The sequence below is a fragment of the Danio aesculapii genome, chromosome 21 (genome assembly GCF_903798145.1).
Source record: "Danio aesculapii chromosome 21, fDanAes4.1, whole genome shotgun sequence".
Classification (NCBI taxonomy): Eukaryota; Metazoa; Chordata; class Actinopteri; order Cypriniformes; family Danionidae; genus Danio; species Danio aesculapii.
In genome coordinates, this window is record NC_079455.1 from 1973197 (window position 1) to 1994143 (window position 20947).

At 38.5% G+C, this 20947-nt stretch overlaps 1 protein-coding gene across 4 annotated transcripts in view; it reads left to right on the top strand.

The window, feature by feature from the left end:
• The window catches only part of ndfip1l (Nedd4 family interacting protein 1, like), a 62201-nt gene that overhangs the window by 18080 nt on the left and 23174 nt on the right, over positions 1-20947 (top strand). For 2 of the 4 annotated variants that reach the window (XM_056445947.1, XM_056445950.1), the window contains one exon: positions 44-1952. The exons of 1 other annotated variant lie outside the window; for it this stretch is intronic. The gene's annotated coding sequence lies outside the window, so the exon portion shown is untranslated. Of the gene's footprint in view, positions 1-43; positions 1953-16849; positions 17268-20947 lie in introns of those variants that run through there. One more of the 4 variants, XM_056445948.1, reaches the window with a different exon arrangement.

Consider the following 20947-nt stretch of genomic DNA (forward strand, 5'->3'; position numbering starts at 1 on the left):
TTATAATATAATAACTAATTATAATGATTTTTTTCTGCTTTAGTTACTGGCTGGAAATGAAAACACGCTAATGGGGCCTCGTTGAGCCGTTGACCCAGCGGGGAAATGTATATTTAAGAAAGAAACAGGAAAAAAACCCTTCCATCTGTAATCTACTCATCTAAAAGGAAGACCGCGGAATTCCCGAGCGATGGAGGAAGAACTTTTCTTTTCCACCGTCTGCTTTGGAAAATGCTGTGGGTTTCAGAGAGCAAGAGGCTCAATCTTTTATATATATATATATATAAACACACGTTCCTCTATGTAAAGTAGTGGTTACTAACAGCTCTATACCTGTTCTGAAATCATTAGTGGTTTGATATTGAGTGCTCTTTGCTTTTTTCAAGTCTGTAGTGTATTAATACAGCATTGTGAATGAGATCCCGTCTATACTGGAGGCATGGACTGTTCTCCCTGTTGACCAGCAGAGGGAAATCTTGCTTTATTTCAGTCTGGTTGTTTTTTCCCCCCTCCCCTCATTGGGTGACGTTTGACAAGAAGTTAGCCAGTCACCGCTGGTCTCCATTCATGAAGGGCTTTTCTCTTTGTGAATGGCAGAGTGAGATGAATTGAATCTGAAACAGTCTCCTATTCTCTTTTTCTGTTTCTCCGCCTCCCTACATGACATGAAATTTTAAGTTGCTGTTTTTAATTTGACACCTTTGCTGTGGTTTAGACATGTTTTATTGGCCTTGTAGTTCTTTTTTTAAACAGACCAAAACTAGCATCAGGGAATATTTGAATTGGGGCTGCACGATATATCAAAGCATGGCTTTTGCTGCTTGTTCAAACTACTTATTTCATATGAGTTGAACCATCAAGTTTAATCCGCTGAAATTTGTAAAAAAAACGATCAAGTTAATTTAATCAAATTGTGTTGGGACAACAGGAAGGAATTATGTGGAGCCCAGCATTTTTTACAGTCTGTATCGGAAAATTATGAGTATGCCGAAAATAGTATTCGCTATATTCATATTGTAAAGAGGTGTAATAAATTAAATTCATTTTATGCGCTGATGCGTAGGTTGTTTTTCTAAATCTGACCAATCAGATGGGGTCTTTACTGCCTTTAGTCCCACTTAATTCCTGGATCGAAGTGTTTTTTCTGCGTTTTAAAGTCTAATAAGTTTGCACCTTGGTATTTTTTTCTTTGTTTTAGATTTAATTAATTTAATTACGAAATATCGTTATCGCAACACTCAACAATATTACAATCATACATTCATTGTCCTTTGGTTTAGTCCCTGAACAGTATTACATATTTATAATATTGCAAAATATCTATTAATCTGTTTATTTCAGTATGATCATTACATAAATAAATAAATATAGATTTTATTTAATTGCGATTAAAATAGCGTGTTGCAAGTTCTTACAATTTATCGTTATCGCAACACTCAACTATGGTGCATTTATTCATGTATTGTCCTTCGACTCAGTCGCTGAACGGTATTACGTATTTATAACAATGCAAAATATCTATTACATGTTTATTTTAGTGTGATCACGTTTCAAAAGTTTGTATAAATATTGTTGTTGCAACACTCAACAATATTGCATATTTACATTGCTAAATATGTATCACCTGATCATTTTAGTAAGATCATTACATCAAATATTTTATTTAATTGCGATTAAACTAGCATTTTGCAAGTTCGTAGGAAATATCGTTATCGCAATACTCAAACTATTTTGCATATGTATTATAATATTGGCAAATATGTATTACCTGTTTAATTTAGTATGATCATTACATAAAATATTTTTTAGATTGCTATTGATATAGCATACGTACTAAATGCTACGAAATATCATACGAAATATTGTTATCGCAGCACTCAATGTTACATTCATTCATTCATTGTCCTTCGACTTTGTCCCTGAACGGTATTACATATTTATAATATTGCAAAATATCTCTTATCTGTTTATTTCAATATGATCATTACATAAATAAAAGATTTTATTTAATTGCGATTAAAACAGCGTTTTGTACGAAAGTTTGTACGAAATATCGTTATCGCAACACTCAGCGTTACATTCATTAATTCATCGTCCTTTAACTTTGTCCCTGAACAGTATTACACATTTATAATATTTCAAAATATCTATTACCTGTTTATTTTACTATGACAATTACATAAATAAATATTCTTTTAATAATTGCGATCAAATTGTGTTTTAAAGGTTCATATGAAATATCGTTATCGCAAAACTTGACAACAATATTTCTTATTTCTAACAATATTGCAAAATATCTGTTATCTATTTGTTGTTTTTTGTATGATCATTACATAAAAGATTTTTTAAATTGTGAAATATTGTTTGTACGAAATAAAGTCGCAACACTCAACAATATTATTTATTCATTCATTGACCTTCGGTTTAGTCCCTGAACAATATTACATGGTTATTATATTGCAAAATATCTGTTTATTTTAGTACGATCATTACATAAATGAAGGATTTTATTTAATTGCGATTTAAAATAGCGTTTTGCAAGTTTGTACGAAATATCGTTATCGCCACACTCAACAATAGCATTGCGTATTTTCCCAGTATTGTGCAGCCCTAATTGTCCAAAATGTTTTCAATCCCAATATTAATCACCGAAATCTTTGACATTATCTGCATTGCAACTCAGTCAGTCAGAGCTTTCTGCTTTTTTTTCTACGGCGCAGCTGATGGCACTGCACATTTTTCCAGCCTTTGACTCCACTTGTATCCGGAAAGCCTGGTGCAGTGGCCGTGATGAGGCCGTTTGATCTCTGTCTAATCATGCATGATTTTGCTGTGGCGTGTCTGCTCTTGTCACCTTGGGTCTCGTCCATGACACAGGAAGTTCCTCTTTTGTGCTTTTGTTTTCCATGCAGCTTTTTTGCGGTCGCCCCGTCGAATTCCAATGCCTCTGCACATGTATTTGCCTGTAAATAAGATACTGCTATTAAATGTCTCTGCTGCTTAGTGGACATGTTTTTGCTGCATCTTTGTCATTATATCCAAGCTAAGGGTTTATCCGCCGAGTAAAGCTGTTCATAATAAAGTTTTGACAAAATTAGTTTGTTTTACTCTCTATAAACTCACATTTTTATTAGTAAGCTATTAAATAAAACTACATTTGTTTGTGAATTAATTATTGTATCTAATCCAAGATGATAAAAAACATAGCTGCAATAAACCAAATGAATCAACAGATGAAATCAAGAATATGATCGTTAATAGTGTTATTTATTTATTTATTTAATTTGGTGTTATTTTGTTTTTGTTGGATGATAACGCGCAATCGGCTCTGTATTAACGATCTAGGCACAAAGTCTAAAGCGCATGGCACAAAAGCATTAAGGGCGTGTCTGAATCCACTTTTGCTATTTTAAGGATGGAAAAATATGTGTTGCATCCCGGCGCATGGTCTAACAGGGTTGTGCTTATTCTCTTAATGAGTTCTGGGTGTGTTTTGAGCATAATGTTCATTAAACCAATCAGAGTCTCATCTCACATTCCCTTTAGGAGTCAGTTGCGTCACGCCATGGCGCATTCTCTGTTTACATGGCGGACTTTGTAAGTGTAAAAACTGAACGCTTCACTAGCGAGAAAACACACAGTTAAATCTGCAGCTCGAGGATAAAGAACGAGCCTCCTCCATTCAGCCTCTTTACTTTCTCTTTAACTTTACTCCTTTACTTTGGTGGAGTGAGGAAACGGTGGAAACTCACTCCGCTGAAGACATCCATTAGACTACATATTTAATTTCAATTGTTCAGCGCACAGATTTGTTTCAAAACTATTTCTAAATTCACTTCTGTGTGTAGAATTTTGAAGAAATGAATTAATCTAGTCTATTTTGTAACAAAGCTGTAACCAAAAAATGTGAAAAAAGCCATGAATACTTTCCGGATGCACTGTAAATATACACATAGCTAGGCCTGTATATAATCGTATTGGTGCTGTCAAACGAATTATCACGTTCCGAAAAGTTTGTACACATGGATGTATTAAATGTCGAGTACATGCCACCTTTTATTCCTTCTTTCAGCCACTTTCTGGAGCTTCCCCCCTTTATGAGCTTAAACTTTTGGAAGTCTATAAAAGCTGTTCGGCGTTTCTTATTTTGGCCGATTTTTAAACAATTATAAAACAATACAAAACATAAACATTTTGACGTTCTGATAGCGATTCCTATGTAGAAGAAGCACTTCCTGCCCTCCATCTGAATTTCGTGCGTCATCAATGACATCATGTGAAAACGACCCATACATGTTTTATTCGTTGTGTCTTCATGATAGTACATACATAAACTAATACGACCTTATTGTAAAGTGTTACTAGCAGTTCATACCATCAAAACAGCCAAAGAACAGGCTTTAAACACAAACAAACAGTTCCACTTTGGCGTTTTCTAACAGCAGAGTCCTCTCTAACATAAGAAAGAAGGATCTGTTATCTAATGTTTGTTTTCAACTGTGAGCTCGAGCCGCTGAACTAATAAAACTCGTCTGACCTGATTTCCTCGGTCGGATGTAGAAGGAAAACTATTCATGTCAACAAGGGCAAATTTCTGTTGTGGTTGCGGCCGGAGACTATTGACAGGCTATATATCATGTCAGCCGAATGAAAGTAATGAATCATGTGGATTATTAAACCTTTTATAATTCTGTATATAGCGTTCGTCCTTTCACTAAACCTCTAAAATTAAGCAGATACATTTAATTTCAATGCTCATGAAGAAAGGAGCTCATCTTCATCACACACTCTAGTGTTCCCTCAGTAGTGTGCAGTATTTTAAGAGTTCACACTTAGCTGATGATTGATAAAGCGTGTTTGGTATGCTGTCCCAGGAGAGAGCCCTATATTCGCATTCACTATCATGAAGCGCTATAAACACTCTCGTATCCAAAATAAATGAAGTTATCCAACATGTGCGCCCGATAGCTCCGCCCCTTCCACTACGTGAGCAAAGCTGCGGTCGTTGAGTGCGTGAAGTGTCCATCATTCCACACTTTATTTTACTGGCTGAATGAGTGCATCATCCGGGTAATTAAAGTGCACTTATTATTTTCAGAGTTTTCAGTGTGAACGCACTTCTTACACTATTTATACTACAAAATGGCGTAGAATAGTGCATAAGTATGCGATTTGGGACCAAGCGGCAACCTCCCGCTCTCCCTCGGGAAGCCAATACGGAAGTAACTGAAACTGCAATTCATCAAAATTCCGCTAGTCCTGGCTCCATAATAGAGCAGATTGCAATAGAGCCCACTGTTAGAATGGCCAACTTTACAGCAGAAAAAAAGGTGTTTACAGCCTGGTACAAAGAACGATTTTGGTTCATATAGCTATTATTACTCTCCATGACAACTGTGAGGGGGGTGAATTTTTTAATAACTCATCCATTTCCTTTATATTAGGTTATATTAAGTTTGCATAATTAAGGGCGTGGCCACTTGAGTGACAGTTAGGTCTCGCTGGTCGCCGTCACTTCACCTCAGCTGAATCCGGCAGATTAGCCACTGATCTCGGCATATTCATTGTATTTTTGTGTTGTTTTATGTGGCTTTACACAGTCAGCTGCCTTTTGGACTTATTTCTTACAATTATCAGATGATATGGGATGCTGTGTGCACTTAATTGTGCTCACAAACCATTTATGTGGCCTCGTTTCCCATGTGAGTAAAGTTATATACTTGTATACCGTCTCTATAAATGTGTTTGTTTTATTTAAGATCATTTATCATTAATAATGTTCTTTAGACCTGTAAAGCACTCCAGAATGTGACAGATTGATTAGCTGTAGGCTCTAGATCAGTCATATGAAGCGTTATCATACGGTGTTATGCTGGAGTTCATCAATAGTCTTGCATTTACTAACACACACTATATCTGAAGTGTTTGGACGTAATTCACGTTTTCCTCCTGTAGAAAAACATCATAAGAACAATGTTTAGTGGCTCAATGTATTACTACAGTGTTTTTGAAAGTCTAAACACTTTATTGATATAGTGTACAGCCAAGCACATGTGGTCAGAACACAAACAAGTCGCAGGTATATAGAGTATCAAGCGTTTCTCCCAAAGTAAAGTCTGTCTGCCAGGTCTAAGCAAAGTGCCAGCAGGTGTCTGTAGCTCCGCTCACTCTCCGCCTCTTTGCCCTTGTTTGGTATCCCGCCGTGGGTGCGATGACGCGCGAACAAAATGGCGACGGTTGGCCGCGCCTACTTGTAGCTTCTTTTGCAGTGTTCAGAAACCTGTGGGTGACGTCACGGATACTACGTCCAAATATTTTACAGTCTATGTTTGGGGAGCAGCTACTGTTTCCGGGTCCAAGCCACCACTCATTTGAACTGAGAAAATTATCGTTTATGATCACTTTTAACTCCTATCACGCGTTAAAGTGAATTTTATATAAAGTCATAGTGTACACAACAATCTCTGGGCTTGCTGCGTCACAAATACCAAAATTTTAACAATTTATATAAAAATTAATCACTTTCTGGCCATCGGATATTATAAATGGACCTATATATTGCGATCGGGATTTTCGGAAGTATTAAACGCTTTATAAACGTTTATTATTAGCATTTCATGAGTCTTCCCATACAGTTTGATAGAGCGATTGAACCCGGAAGCCGCTTCGTGTGACGTCACACTTAACAAGCGGATAGCACTTTTACAATGTGGACTGTGTCAAAGCAGCTTAACATAGAAGTTCTAGTAAACTGAATCTGTCAGTCCAGTTTTCAGTCCAGTTCAGTGTGGTTTAATTTTCACTGCTGAAAGTCCAAACACTGAAGAGCAAATCCAACGATGCGCAGCTCCACAAGTCCCAAACCAAGCAAGCCAGTGGCGACAGTGGAGGAACAAACTTAACCAATTGATGAAAGTGAAGGAAAAAAAACCTCAAGAGAAACCATGCTTAGTTGGTCATGACCATTTCTCCTCTGGCCGCTGCAGTCTAGGCGCTGGAGGCTGTAGAACACTGGACGTACATCATGGAGAAGCTATAGGTGTGAGTAGGTCACCGGCGGGTGTTCAGGCTGGCCCACAAAATCAATGCGGAGACTCGTCTGTCACTAAGGTCTTTCAGGAATCAGTCTTACACCGCTCCTCCATGACCACCACAGCATTTGCTCAGGATACGGCCTGGTCCAGGATTATGGAGACCTCTAGACGTCCTCTATGGTTGGCATCATCTCTTCGTATGCGTTGTCCTTGAGGTCCTCGATGGTTGGCATCATCTCTTAACAGGTTTTGGATCACATCAGTGGCACTGCACAATCTCTAGAGGCCTCGGGATGAGTATCCCTAGGTGGAAACAGAGAATAAAGAAAATAATTCAACAGGAAGGTTTAAGGTCATATACACACGAATACATTTTTCTCTCCATTTTGACGTTTTTTTTTTTTAAAAAGCTGTCAAAAGTCGATATGTTTGAAAATGGGGATTTCGTGTTGCAGTGTGGGCTGTGAAAATGGAGGTTTTCGAAAACGATGACAATTTAGTCACGTGACGTTGACGTGACGCAGCTGTCACACATTTTGACAGCTTTATTAAAGATTAATGTCATATTGTACATGCTCCATACTGCCTCTCTAACAAGGGTCTCAAGGTTTTTTCCTTCACTTTCGTCAATTGGTCTTTCGTCAGTTTGTTCCTCGCCACTGGCTTGCTTGTTTTGTGGAGCTGCGCATCAATGGATTTGCTCTTCAGAGTTTGGACTTGAAATTAAACCACACTGAATTGAACTGAACTGAACTTCAGCTCTGAAAACTGGACTTACACTGTTTACATTAACTAAAACTTCTATGTTGAGCTGCTTTGACACAATCTACATTGTAAAAGCGCTGTAGAAATAAAGATGAATTGAATAAACTGCAGGCGCGTATAACACAGGCAATAATAATTATAGTAATAACAATAATTCCTTACATTTATATAGCGCTTTTCTGGATACTCAAAGCGCTACACGTTTTTGGGGGGAATTTGGTCAGGATGCCGAGGTTCTCGTTTTCCTCGAGAAACCTCTATTCGTTTTCGAAGGACATCCTGGGATTTTTAATGACCACAGAGAGTTAGGATGTCATCCGAAAGACAGCACTCACTGAGCAGTATAGAGTCCCCTTCACTATACTGGGGCGTTAGGACCCACACAGACAACAGGTTGACCGCCCCTGCACTTGCAGCTGCATCCTAGCTTTCCCATGTGGTCTTCTATACATGTACTGAACATGCACAGCCCTGTTTAGCCTTAGTGGGCCACCATGTGAGAGTTGCAGAGAGCTAGCTGCCAGATATGACACAGGTAAACGTGTCTTACGTCAAACATCAAATTAACAACTGCACATTTTAAAGCACTTCACGAGAGCTTCAAATCATCATATGAGCCGTAATCATTAATAAATAATTCAGCAATATATACTATACTATAAATCAGACCTCAGAGCAATTTACATGTTTGCTCATCCTGATGTCTGTGGGTGCTGTGGGTTCGAGTCGTGGCTCAGTCTGTCTCTGTTATTGCCTGTTTTTGTGTCGTCCATCGAGGTGTGAAGCAGCAGCTCTCAATTCTCCTGCTGGTGTGACTTCCTGGGGGAAACGAGCAGCGTTTAATAACCTCACACTCTCCTAGCACTGACAGTCATCTCCGCAAACACACACACACACACACACACACACACTCTGGGGCCCTAAATATATCCAGCCGGGCGAGCAGAGGCCCATGTGGATGCTGTAGGAGGAGGGTGTGACTGTGGCAGATGTGGAGCAGAAATGTCACCGATTTATATATATATATATATATATATATATATATATATATATATATATATATATATATATATATATATATATTCAATATATTCATTTTCTTTCCGGCTTAGTCCCTTTATTAATCCGGGGTCGCCACAGCAGAATGAACCGGCAACTTATCCAGCACATGTTTTACGCAGCAGATGCCCTTCCAGCTGCAACCCATCTCTGGGAAACATCCATACACACTCATTCACACTCATACACTACGGACAATTTAGCCTAGCCAATTCACCTGTACCGCATGTCTTTGGACTGTGGGGGAAATCGGAGCTCCCGGAGGAAACCCACGCTAACGCAGGGAGAACATGCAAACTCCACACAGAAACGCCAACTGACTCAGCCAAGGCTCGAACCAGCAACCTTCTTGCTGTGAGGCGACAGCACTACCTACTGTCCCACTGCGTCGTCACGTATGTATGTATGTATGTATGTATGTATGTATGTATGTATGTATGTATGTATGTATGTATGTATGTATGTATGTATGTATGTATGTATGTAAAGTTGAAGTCAGAATTATTAACCCCCCTTTGTTTTTGTTTATTTTTTCTTTTTTTAATAATTCACAAATGTTGTTTAACAGATTCAGGAATTTTTCACAGTATTTCCTATAATATTTTGTTTATTATTGTAGCTGCAATAATTTTTATTGGGGGGGGGGGGGGGGTGTTCAACACATAATTGTGCTGTTGACATGGACTTGAACCAGATTTTGGTAAAAACCCAAACAGTACAAATCTAAAAGAATTGTTATGTTTAATAAGAATGTAATGACACAAGGATAAAGTGCTGAACTACTGAAACATGTTTAATACTTTATATAAAAAGTTTTAATGGTACTGGCAGCTTAAAGACGCCTCATATGGAGAATGAAGTCACATGCTTTGCTCAGACTTCAACAGAGTGTCAAAATCTTGATGGTTCTGTGGGTCTCGACTAACAAATTTGATCTCTATTTTGTATTTTCTATTGGATTTGGATCAGGTGATTGGCTAGGCCATTCTACAGCTTGATTTTCTTTCTCTGAAAGCATCTGAGAGTCTCCTTGGCTGTGTTTTGGATCATTGTCTTGCTGAAATGTCCACCCTGGTTTCATCTTCATCCTCCTGCTAATGCAGATGTTGGACTGAAGCAGCTGATATTCATTTATGGCCGGTTTCTACGGAGTGGCACGGTACGGTTTGGTACGCTTCCACTGTCAAAGGGTACCTAAAAGTGAACCGTACAATACCACTTTTTGGGTACCCTTTGCAAAGGATATCTAGCACGACAAAAGGGTACCAAAAGGCGTAGCTGAACGCTATTGGTTTATAGAAAAACGTCACTAGTGCACACAAGCAGGAGAATGAAAACAAAGGAAGATACACAGCCAAGACATTACACCGTAATAATATATACATAAAATAACGAGCCATGGTCGACCCGAGCTCAAACAAACCTTGTCCATCATCTTGATCAGGGGTGCCCAAACTCCATCCTGGAGGGCCGGTGTCCTGCATTGTTTAGCTCCAACTTCCTTCAACACACCTCCCTGGAAGTTTCTAGTATACCTAGAAAGAGCTTGATTAGCTGGTTCAGGTGTGTTTAATTGGGGTTGGAACTAAAATATGCAGGACACCGGCCCTCCAGGACCGAGTTTAGACACCCCTGATCTTGATGAACAGCCACAAAGCCAATAAGAACAAAATCGGCCGTGTCCTGTTGTTGTTTTTCGAGGCTGTCTAAAAGCGTGATCGGTGTCACTCACGTGGGCGTCTATATTTGAAGTAACGATCTTCTTGAGCTCATATTAATAACGTGCGCATGATTATTGAAGTGCTTCTGACATCCGATCCTTTCAGAAAGGGACAAGCGCAAGAGTGAAGCACGAAAAAACAAAGGAGAAGCTGGAAAAAGCAGCAGCAAATGATTCTTCAGCACCCTAAAACATGAACAAACTGCCATGATTTACTATTATCATCACCTTCTGGACTATTATGAACTCGAAATGACAGAATTACTCTCTAACAGAGGCTACATGTGCTGCTGAAGATTAAAGACACAGATGAGAGGTTTGCTCTGACTGTAGGCTATATTTCGTGTCGTTTTTCAACCCAAATAAGGACTAGATGCATGCTGTGTGTAGTTTTTCTGTAATTGGAGACACATCAGAGACTGTAAGGGTGTGTAAGTGTTCATATATGCTGCGTTTACAACGTTAATTGTAATTTATAATCTCAGACGTTAAAGCCGGCTATTTTTATCATTGATCTGCAGTTATAATCAAATCATGTTGATAGAAAAGTTAGTAATGAGCAATTATACTCAAGTGTTTATGTGTATAAAGCATCTGTTTTGGGAGAAGTGCTTCTCATATGATATGTCAACGTCCCGCACAGCTTTACTGCAGACATTTCCTCAAGCGAGAATGACGTTGACTGAAACTTTGTCATACACCACGACCACCATTGGTACCCTTTTGGCAGTGTAAACGCTAGCCTGATAAATGTGACCCGAACCGTACTATACTGTACCACTCAGTGGAAACGGGCCACACATTAATTAGTTTAAAGTTGGGGTAATTAGGCAAGTCATTGTATGAAAATAAATGCTTATGAGGGCTAATATTGGCTTTAAAAATGTTTTTAATAAATTAAAAACTGCTTTTATTCTAGCTGAAATAAAACAAATAAGACTTAAAAAAGGAAATTCAGGGGGGGGGAATTCACAGGAGAGTCAATAATTCTGACTTCAACTGTACGCGAATGACCTCTGGAGCTGTTAGAGACGCAGCAATGGTCATTTTGGAAAGCATCAAACCTGTGCATTTGGGCGTTTTCAATATTAATACCATGTTTGTCGTCTAGTACCATGGTTTGGATGAATGAAAGTGCTTTGCGTTGAGCATTTGATGGAGTTAGTGTAGTGATAGTGTGGGCGTGGGGGGGGGGTCACTTATGACTCACTCACACACACACACACACACACACACACACACACTTGGAGCTGTTGGTGTATGTGTGCTGATAAAGGACTCTTTCTGATTGGTCAGCGTGGCGAGGGGCCGTGTCTGTTAGCAGGAGTGACTCATCGGCTGCCGCTGATCAGTTCAATGTATTCTGCTCACAGTGACTCTCTCTCTCTCTCTCTCTCTCTCTCTCTCTCTCTCTCTCTCTCTCTCTCTCTCTCTCTCTCTCTCTCTCTCTCTCTCTCTCTCTCTCTCTCTCTCATCCTACTGTTCATTCACAAACTCACAGTCCTCACTTCAGCTCTGCCCGCCACTGACGCTCGTATAAACGAATGCTTCCACTCTGTAGGGTGTGGAAGTAGGGTGTTTTTCCTAACCTTTTGGGTTTATAAGACCCCGTGGTCCCATTATTAGAGTTTAAGAACCCCTTTATACACACTCCACCACAACCGTGCAATGTTAGGAGTCATATTGCATGGGATTTAAAGGGGACCTATTATGCAAAAATCACTGTTATACGAAGTTTAAACACAATTGAGCCTGTGAATATAAGCATCTCCTAATTGTAAGCATTTATTATATTTATTGTTTTATAATTACACTTGATTAAAACAGTCTGCAGAAACACTTTGATTCACATTCTCCCTTTGTACGTGTGTATGTTAGTCCTCTTTTGAATCTGCCACTATGCTGACACACAGGCATTTGTAGTACCTATTGTAATAGCTCCCCTTTAAATACATTTACACAATAGTATTACTTATGATGGAACGTGTAGTAGGTTTGAGTACCGTGTACGTCGCTCATTTTTAGGCTTTTATAGGTTTCCATTGTTATGCTGTGTTCACACCAGACGCGTCCTGCGCAAATAAATCACGATATAAATAGAATAGCGTGAACATTTTGAGTTTACTCGCTTCATTCGTGCGTCAAATCCGCATCATTCACACATGAAATTCACTTCACAATAGACGCTGAATCGTGATGGATAGGGATTCTGTTCGCCCGGTGACTCTAGTTTCGTTGCTAAATGGCTAACATGGATTTTATTGAGGGAGCAGCTGTGCTTTATGTGCTTTACGAAGGCTGAAAAACAGCGTCGATTCGTTCGGCATTATGTCTGAGTCCACTAACTCCTTTCAGAGGTGTACCCATGGGTTCAAAAGAGTTCATCAACTCCTCCAGAAACTATACCTGGATGATGGAGGCTTTCAGAGGTGCTTCAGACTGAGCCGAGCCCAATTTGATGAGCCGCTGTTTGATGATTTCCCCTCAGGACACCAACAACAGGCACTACGTCGTAATCACACGCCTACAAGAGCAAGATCCTGATTGGATACGAATGGCACGAATGGCACAAATGTGCGCTAGTTAAGATTTTCCAACTCAAGCAATTCGTGCAAAATGCTCAACTTGTTTCCAACTCGTTTCATTCTCGCATCATTTATGCCACGCGCTAATCGTGCTGCAGGATGTCTATTCACGTCTTTGCATTGACTTAACATGTAAATCACTCACGCTTGATGCTTCATCCGCATCTGGTGTGAACACACCATTAGGGTTAGGTTTAGGGTTAATATTGTAATCTACAATATTAATATCGCCATACCCTTACAAAAAACTAAAATAAATTAAAAGCTTTTTGATAAATAGAGACATCAGCAATGTCCCCATAATTCACCATGTTCTTGTAATACCTGTAATTCACCATATTCTTGTAATACCTGTTAAACCCATGTCATTACACACATTTGTGTCCATTTATGCAAGCACACGCATAAACCCACGCACATTTGTTTTTGTGAATTGTGGGGACATTACATAGATTTCCATTGCAAGGGTTAATAATGATAGGGTTAATACTGTCTTATTTCTTATTTCCCTACCAAAACAGGAAACTGTGTGGTTTAACTATGATTTATAAGCATTTTAATAAATAGAGACATCAGCAATGTCCCCATAATTCACCATATTCTTGTAATACCTGTTAAACCCATGTCATTACACACATTTGTGTTTGTGAATTGTGGGGACATTCCATGGATTTCCATTGAAAGGGTTAATAATGATAGGGTTCATACTGTCACTGTATTTCTTATTTCCCTACCCTAACAGGAAGCTGTGTGCTTTTACTATGATTTATAAGCCTTTTGATAAATAGAGACATCAGCAATGTCCCCATAACTCACCATCTTCTTATACTTCTGTCGTTATACACATTTGTGTCCTGATATGTCACAAACACACGCATAAAAGGGTTAATAATGATAGGGTTAATACTGTCTAAGTATTTCTTATTTCTTTACCCTAACAGGAAACTGTGTGCTTTTACTATGATTTATAAGCCTTTTGATAAATAGAGACATCGGTAATGTCCCCATAATTCACCATATTCTTGTAATACTTGTTATACCAGCCTGATCTCACGAGAAAACGTAAGTATTTTACGTTTTGTCAGTTTAGTGGCTAATGCGTACGAGTTCAGTCGTACGAAATTGTACGATTTTAAAAAGAAGGCGTGGCACCTAACCACACCCCTAAACCCAACCGTCATCGGGGGATGAGCAAATCGTACTAAATTGTACAAATTAGATCGTACGAATTCAAACGAATTAGCCACTAAATCAAAAAGTTACAAATTGCCGTGAGATTGTGTTGGTTATACCCATGTCGTTACACACATTTATGTCCTGATACGTCACAAACACACACATAAACTCACAGACATTTGTGTTTGTGAATTGTGGGGACATTCCATGGATTTCCATTGCAAGGGTTAATAATGATAGGGTTAATACTGTCTAAGTATTTCTTATTTCTTTACCCTAACAGTAAACTGTGTGGTTTTTACTATGATTTATAAGCCTTTTGATAAATAGAGACATCAGCAATGTCCCCATAATTCACCATATTCTTGTAATACTTGTTATACCAGCCTGATCTCACGAGAAAACGTAAGTATTTTATGTTTTGTCAGTTTAGTGGCTAATTCGTATGAGTTCAGTCGTACGAAATTGTATGATTTTAAAAAGGAGGCGTGGCACCTAACCCCACCCTTAAACCCAACCGTCATCGGGGGATGAACAAATCATACTAAATTGTACTAATTAGATCCTACGAAGTCGTATGAATTAGCCACTAAATCAAAAAGTTACGAATTGCCGTGAGATTGTGTTTGTTATACCCATGTCGTTACACACATTTATGTCCTGATATGTCACAAACACACACAGACATTTGTTTTTTGTGAATTGTGGGGACATTACATAGATTTCAATTGAAAGGGTTAATAATGATAGGGTTAATTCTGTCTAAGTATTTCTTATTTCTTTACCCTAACAGGAAACTGTGTGCTTTAACTATGATTTATAAGCCTTTTGATAAATAGGGACATCGGCAATGTCCCCATAACTCACCATCTTCTTATACTTCTGTCGTTATACACATTTGTGTCCTGATATGCCACACACACACACACACACACACACAAATATAGAGCAAGGAGACGTCATGCTCCTCTTCCGCAGTGCATCAAGGGAATCAGCCTCCTCTGACTCATGCTGGAGAAACGGAGGAGTGTGTGTGTGTGTGTGTGTGTGGGGGGGGGGGGGTGCTCTTCATTCAGCCGCTGATGTAATACAGGTGACCTATCCGTCACAGAACACCCCCGCTTCCCGCTGGCAGCCCATTGGTGGAGCGCGGGCATCAATGGACCAGTGTGTTCTCTGGGTGGAGCGAGGCAGAGATGCACGTCACTCCTTCATTCAGAAAAAAAGGAAGTGTATAAAAAAAACTGCAGCTTCCTTGGCAGCGGCTGTGAATGAGTTTGAGCGCTGATCTCACTCTTTGTCACACATGTAGGCTGTGTGTGTGTGTATGAAGGTGACGGCCAGCGCTCGCTTCAGTCTGCCTGTGTTCTGGTGGATGTACAGTACAGGATGCTCATCCATTAAACACTAAGAGATCATATATAGATAATCTAATAGGTGATGATTGCATTGACATAATATGGTGTGTATCGAATATGAAAGTGTGTCAAGAACAGCGATATTTGCGATGTCAGAAAGAATAGTTTGCTGTAATATTCTTCTGTTCTATTTAATCTATTGATTTTCTATGTTTTAGTTTGTTTTGTATGGCTCATTTCCGTTCTACTGAGCTCTGTTCTGAACCTTGACAATACCTTGAAAATCTCCCCCACACCATTACACCACCACCACCAGACTGAACCATTGATACAAGGCAAGATGGATCCATGCTTTCATGTTGTTGATACTAAATTCTGACCCGACCATCTGAATGTCTGAAAGATGCTCTTCTGCAGACCTCGGTTGTAACGAGTGCTTATTTGAGTTACTGTTGCCTTTCTATCAGCTGGAACCAGTCTGGCCATTCTCCTCTGACGTCTGACATCAACAAGGCATTTGCACCCGCAGAACTGGCGCTCACTGGATATTTCCTCTTTTTCAGACCATTCTCTGTAAACCCTAGAGATAGTTGTGCGTGAAAATCCCAGTAGTTCAGCAGTTTCTGAAATACTCAGACCAGCCCGTCTGGCACCAACAACCATGCCACGTTCAAAGTCACTTAAATCTCCTGTCTTCCTCATTCTGATGCTCGGTTTGAACTGCAGCAGATCGTCTTGACCATGTCTACATGCCTAAATGAGTTGAGTTGCTGCCATGTGATTGGCTGATTAGAAATTTGCGTTAACGAGCAGTTGGACGGGTGTACCTAATAAAGTGGCCGGTCAGTGTATGTTTGTATACTGCCTCTATTCCACTAATGCTTTCCATTATGCTAATATTTTATAATTCCCCGTGGGTTCTATTCAGATTTCCTGACTCTATTCAAATGATCTGTTGTTCTTCTATTCTACTACTCTCCTATTTGGTTTGATTCAATCTTTTCTGCTCCATCTTCCTCTCCCTCAAGTGTTCATATATCATCATTTCTCTACAGAGATACCGTTCTAGCACAAGGATATGCAGTGCCCTTGTGTCAGTATTTTTGTGAATGACTTGCCGCTCTGTGTGTGTGTGTGTGTGTTGTGCTGCAGGAATGTGTTTGCGTGTGCAGACCCTGAACCGTCTCTGCCTTGATCCTGAATGAGTCACTGCTGCAGTGCTCTGTGGGCGGAGCTAAGACTGGATCCCCTGCTGCAAACTCAGTTAAACACACTCACATGCACGATTTTCTCCCTCTCTCTCACACACACACACACACACACTGCATGCTGTCACATCCGGCCCTCAGGTCTACAGCGTGTCCTATAATTAGCCGCCTGCACAACTTATGGCCTCAGAATGATCTAACCAAATGCTTCAGAATACCATCCTACTGAGACAAAGACGTGGAAAGATGGTTAAAAGAAAAAGACGGAAGCTGGAGTCTAATCCTAGCGTGGTGGTGTGTGCATTGTATTCATTACATCGTGAAGATTAAAATGTCCCCACAAGTATAGCAATACCAGTCAATTTTGACATGTTTGTTTTTGTGGTCCCGCATGAGGATAGCGGCTCATAAATCACACCGAATGAAGATGTAGAAATGCGGATTGTTTCCCATGAGGGTTGGGTTCATGGTTTAGATTTGGGTAGGGGGTATAAAACACAGTCTGTGCTGTATAAAAACCATTATGTCAGTGGGAAGTCCTCTTAAAGATAGCTGTACAAGTGTATGAGTGTGTGTGTGTTTTCTGTCCGTCCTCCCAGAGCTCTCCCAAAACAAAATGTGTTTTTGTCATTAGGGTGAGTTTGTGGTGGGAGAAGAGGCCCCTCTCTGCCTTTCCAAGGCTATTAGATGGTCAAAAACAGCAGAACGACCCAGCAAACAAAGCAATTGTGAAGAACCTCCGGTCACTACAATGAAACCCATCCTGCTTTGAATTTGTCTGACTGACATTTTGTTTGGTCATGGTTAGATATCTCATCCTACAAATTGAATTGAAGGCAACATTATTAATACTTGTACTAGATGGACGTGTCCCTGCCAAAGACTAACGGACCATTCTGGAAGACCACGTGCACCCAATGGGTCAAACATTGTGTCCTGAAGGCGGTGGCGTGTATCAGGATGATAATGCATGAATATACACAGCAAGACTGGTGACAGAGAGGTTTGATAAACATGAAAGTGAAGTTGGACATCTTCCATGACCTGCACAGTCACCAGATCTAAATATTGTTGAGCCACTGTGGAGGTGTTTTGGAGGAGCGAATCAGCAAACATTTTCATCCACCAGCATCACGTAGCATTCAGCTCCAAGAATGGCTTAACATCCCTCTGGATACTGTGCAGGACTTCACTCCTTCATTAATTTTCTTTCGGCTTAGTCCCTAATTTGTCACGGGTCGCCACAGCAGAACTGCCAACTATTCCGGCCTATGTTTGAGACGTGGATATGTTCCAGTGGATGGCCCAGCCAGGACTCGAACCAGCGACCTTCTTGCTGTGATATACATACAGTTGAAGTCAAAATTCTAGCAAAAAATGACAAATGTGTTTTTGTGTCGCGGTCCAAGCTGTCATTGCTATGACGATTGCATCAGTGTGAGCTTCAGACATGCCCTCCATCAAGCATTGTGGACAGTGAACAGTGCTTAAGAATCACACGCGTTTACGGTCAGTATGTCTTTTGGTCGTTGGATTTTCATTTTAGAAACAGATAATGAAAAACGAAAAAATTAAAATTGAAATACAATGCGTGTTTTTTTTTTGTTTATTTTTTTTTTATTCAAAAACGAAAATCAAAACACGCATTGTATTTTTTTTTAAAAGGCGTTTTGATTTTTCGTTTGTGAAGAAACAGTCAAGAAACAGATATTGAAAAACTAAAAAATGAGTCGTTTTTTTGATTTTCGTTTTAAAATTAAAAAAAAGGAAATTGAAATTCAATGCGTGTTTTGATTTCCGATTTTGAATTTTAAAACGAAAATCAAAAAACGACTCATTTTTGTTTTTCACGGCGAAAAACGGAAAAACAAAATCCAAAAATTATTTGATTTTCATTTTTTATTTCGAATAACAAAAAAAATAAAATCACCAGAAAACAAAAACAAATAAAGACTTGTTTTTTTATATTCCGAAACCAAATAGGCCAACTCATCTACGGTGACGTAATGCTGACCTGCTAGCCTACTATACTTACGTTTTTTCCACTTAAAAATGTTATAAAAGGTATTTTCTTGTGCTAACTGGATTTTGTTAAGACATTTTCCTCATTGAAGCCGGTTATATGGAACAACATAATTGACGATATATGCATTATTGTAATAGCAGTAGGCTATTTTTTATTATTTAAATTTATGTATAAAAATCTGCTGCTATATTTGCACATGGCTATATCAAAATATGGATTTTGTAGCGGGGTGATGACGCACGCACACAACTCATCAGCAAGCTTAGTGATAGTCCAACACAATCTCAAGGCAATTCGTAACTTTTTGATCTAGTGGCTAATTCGTATGAATTCGTACGATATAATTCGTACAATTTAGTACGATTTGCTCATCCCCCAATGATGATTGGGTTTAGGGGTGGGGTTAGGTGCCACGCCTCCTTTTTAAATTCGTACGAATTCGTACGACTGAACTCGTACGAATTCGTACGAATTAGCCACTAAACTGACAAAACGTAAAATGCTTACGTTTTCTCGTGAGATCAGGCTGGATAGTCCGTTTTAAAAAGACACGGGATGTGCAGCATGCCTCCTTTCAGATAAAATTAATTGTTAATTTTTATATTAAAATACTATGACTTATTGAATTGTGCGTAACGAACAACTGTATTAATGCCTCCCTCACTTAAAATGATTCGTGGTCAAAGTTCGGGAAGTGAAAGTATTATGCGTTTAACATTATTAAAACCTTCTTTTCAGAAAAGTGTTCAGTAAAGCAACCTAATGCTTGCATGCAATGTCAAAATAACGGTTGTTTCATTTAAAACATGCTAACAAAAACTAAATATATAGCCTATAGCCGGCCCTTATATGAGAAATATGTCTTAACAAAATCCAGTTATACCAAGAATATACCTTTTAGAACATTATTAAGTGGAAAAAACGTAAGTATAGTAGGCTAGCAGGTCAGCATTACGTCACCGTAGATGAGTTGGCCTATCTGGTTTCGGAATATTAAAAAAACAAGTCTTTATTTGTTTTTGTTTTCTGGGGATTTTATTTTTTGTTATTCGAAATAAAAAATGAAAATCAAATAATTTTTGAATTTCGTTTTTCCGTTTTTCGCCGTTTTTCAGTCGTTTTTTGATTTTCGTTTAAAAATTCAAAAACGGAAATCAAAACACGCATTGTATTTCAATTTTCGTTTTTTTATTTTAAAACGAAAATCAAAAATATATACATTTGTAACTGGTTATTGGGATCTAAAACGCTGCTTTAGCAGTCAAAGAATCCGTTCAGTGTTAAGCGCTCGGCGGGATCTGCTGTTCGGGAGTGGGATTGTCATCTCATCAGGTCTGCATGGCTGTGTGCCGATGTGTGGATTCTCTTCTTCTCAGGATGGACAGTGAGTCATTTTCTCCCCCGCTGCTCTTCCTCTCTGCCAGCAGTGGGATCTCCATGGATTCACACACTCTTGCCTGAATAACCCATCCCTGATTGGGTCTTCCTGCCTCCTCACTGACCAGACTGACACCTTTGATGCATCATCCACCATACGTCACAACTGGACACATATAGAATTTAATCCAGCCAGTGTTCTTATCAGACAAGACAGCTGTGTAATAATAATAATAATAATATAATAATAATAATAATAATAATAATAATAATAATAATAATAATAATATTAATAATATTAATACAAATAATAGTGATAATAATAATAATAATAATGATAATAATAAAAAATAATAATAGTAATAATAATAATAATAATAATAATAATAATAATAGTGATAATAATAATAATAATAATAATAGTGATAATAATAATAATAATGATAATAATAATAATAATAATAATAATAGTGATAATAATAATAATAATAATAATAATAGTGATAATAATAATAATAATAATAATAATGATAATAATAAAAATAATAATAGTAATAATAATAATAATAATAATAATAGTGATAATAATAATAATAATAATGATAATAATAAAAAATAATAATAGTAATAATAATAATA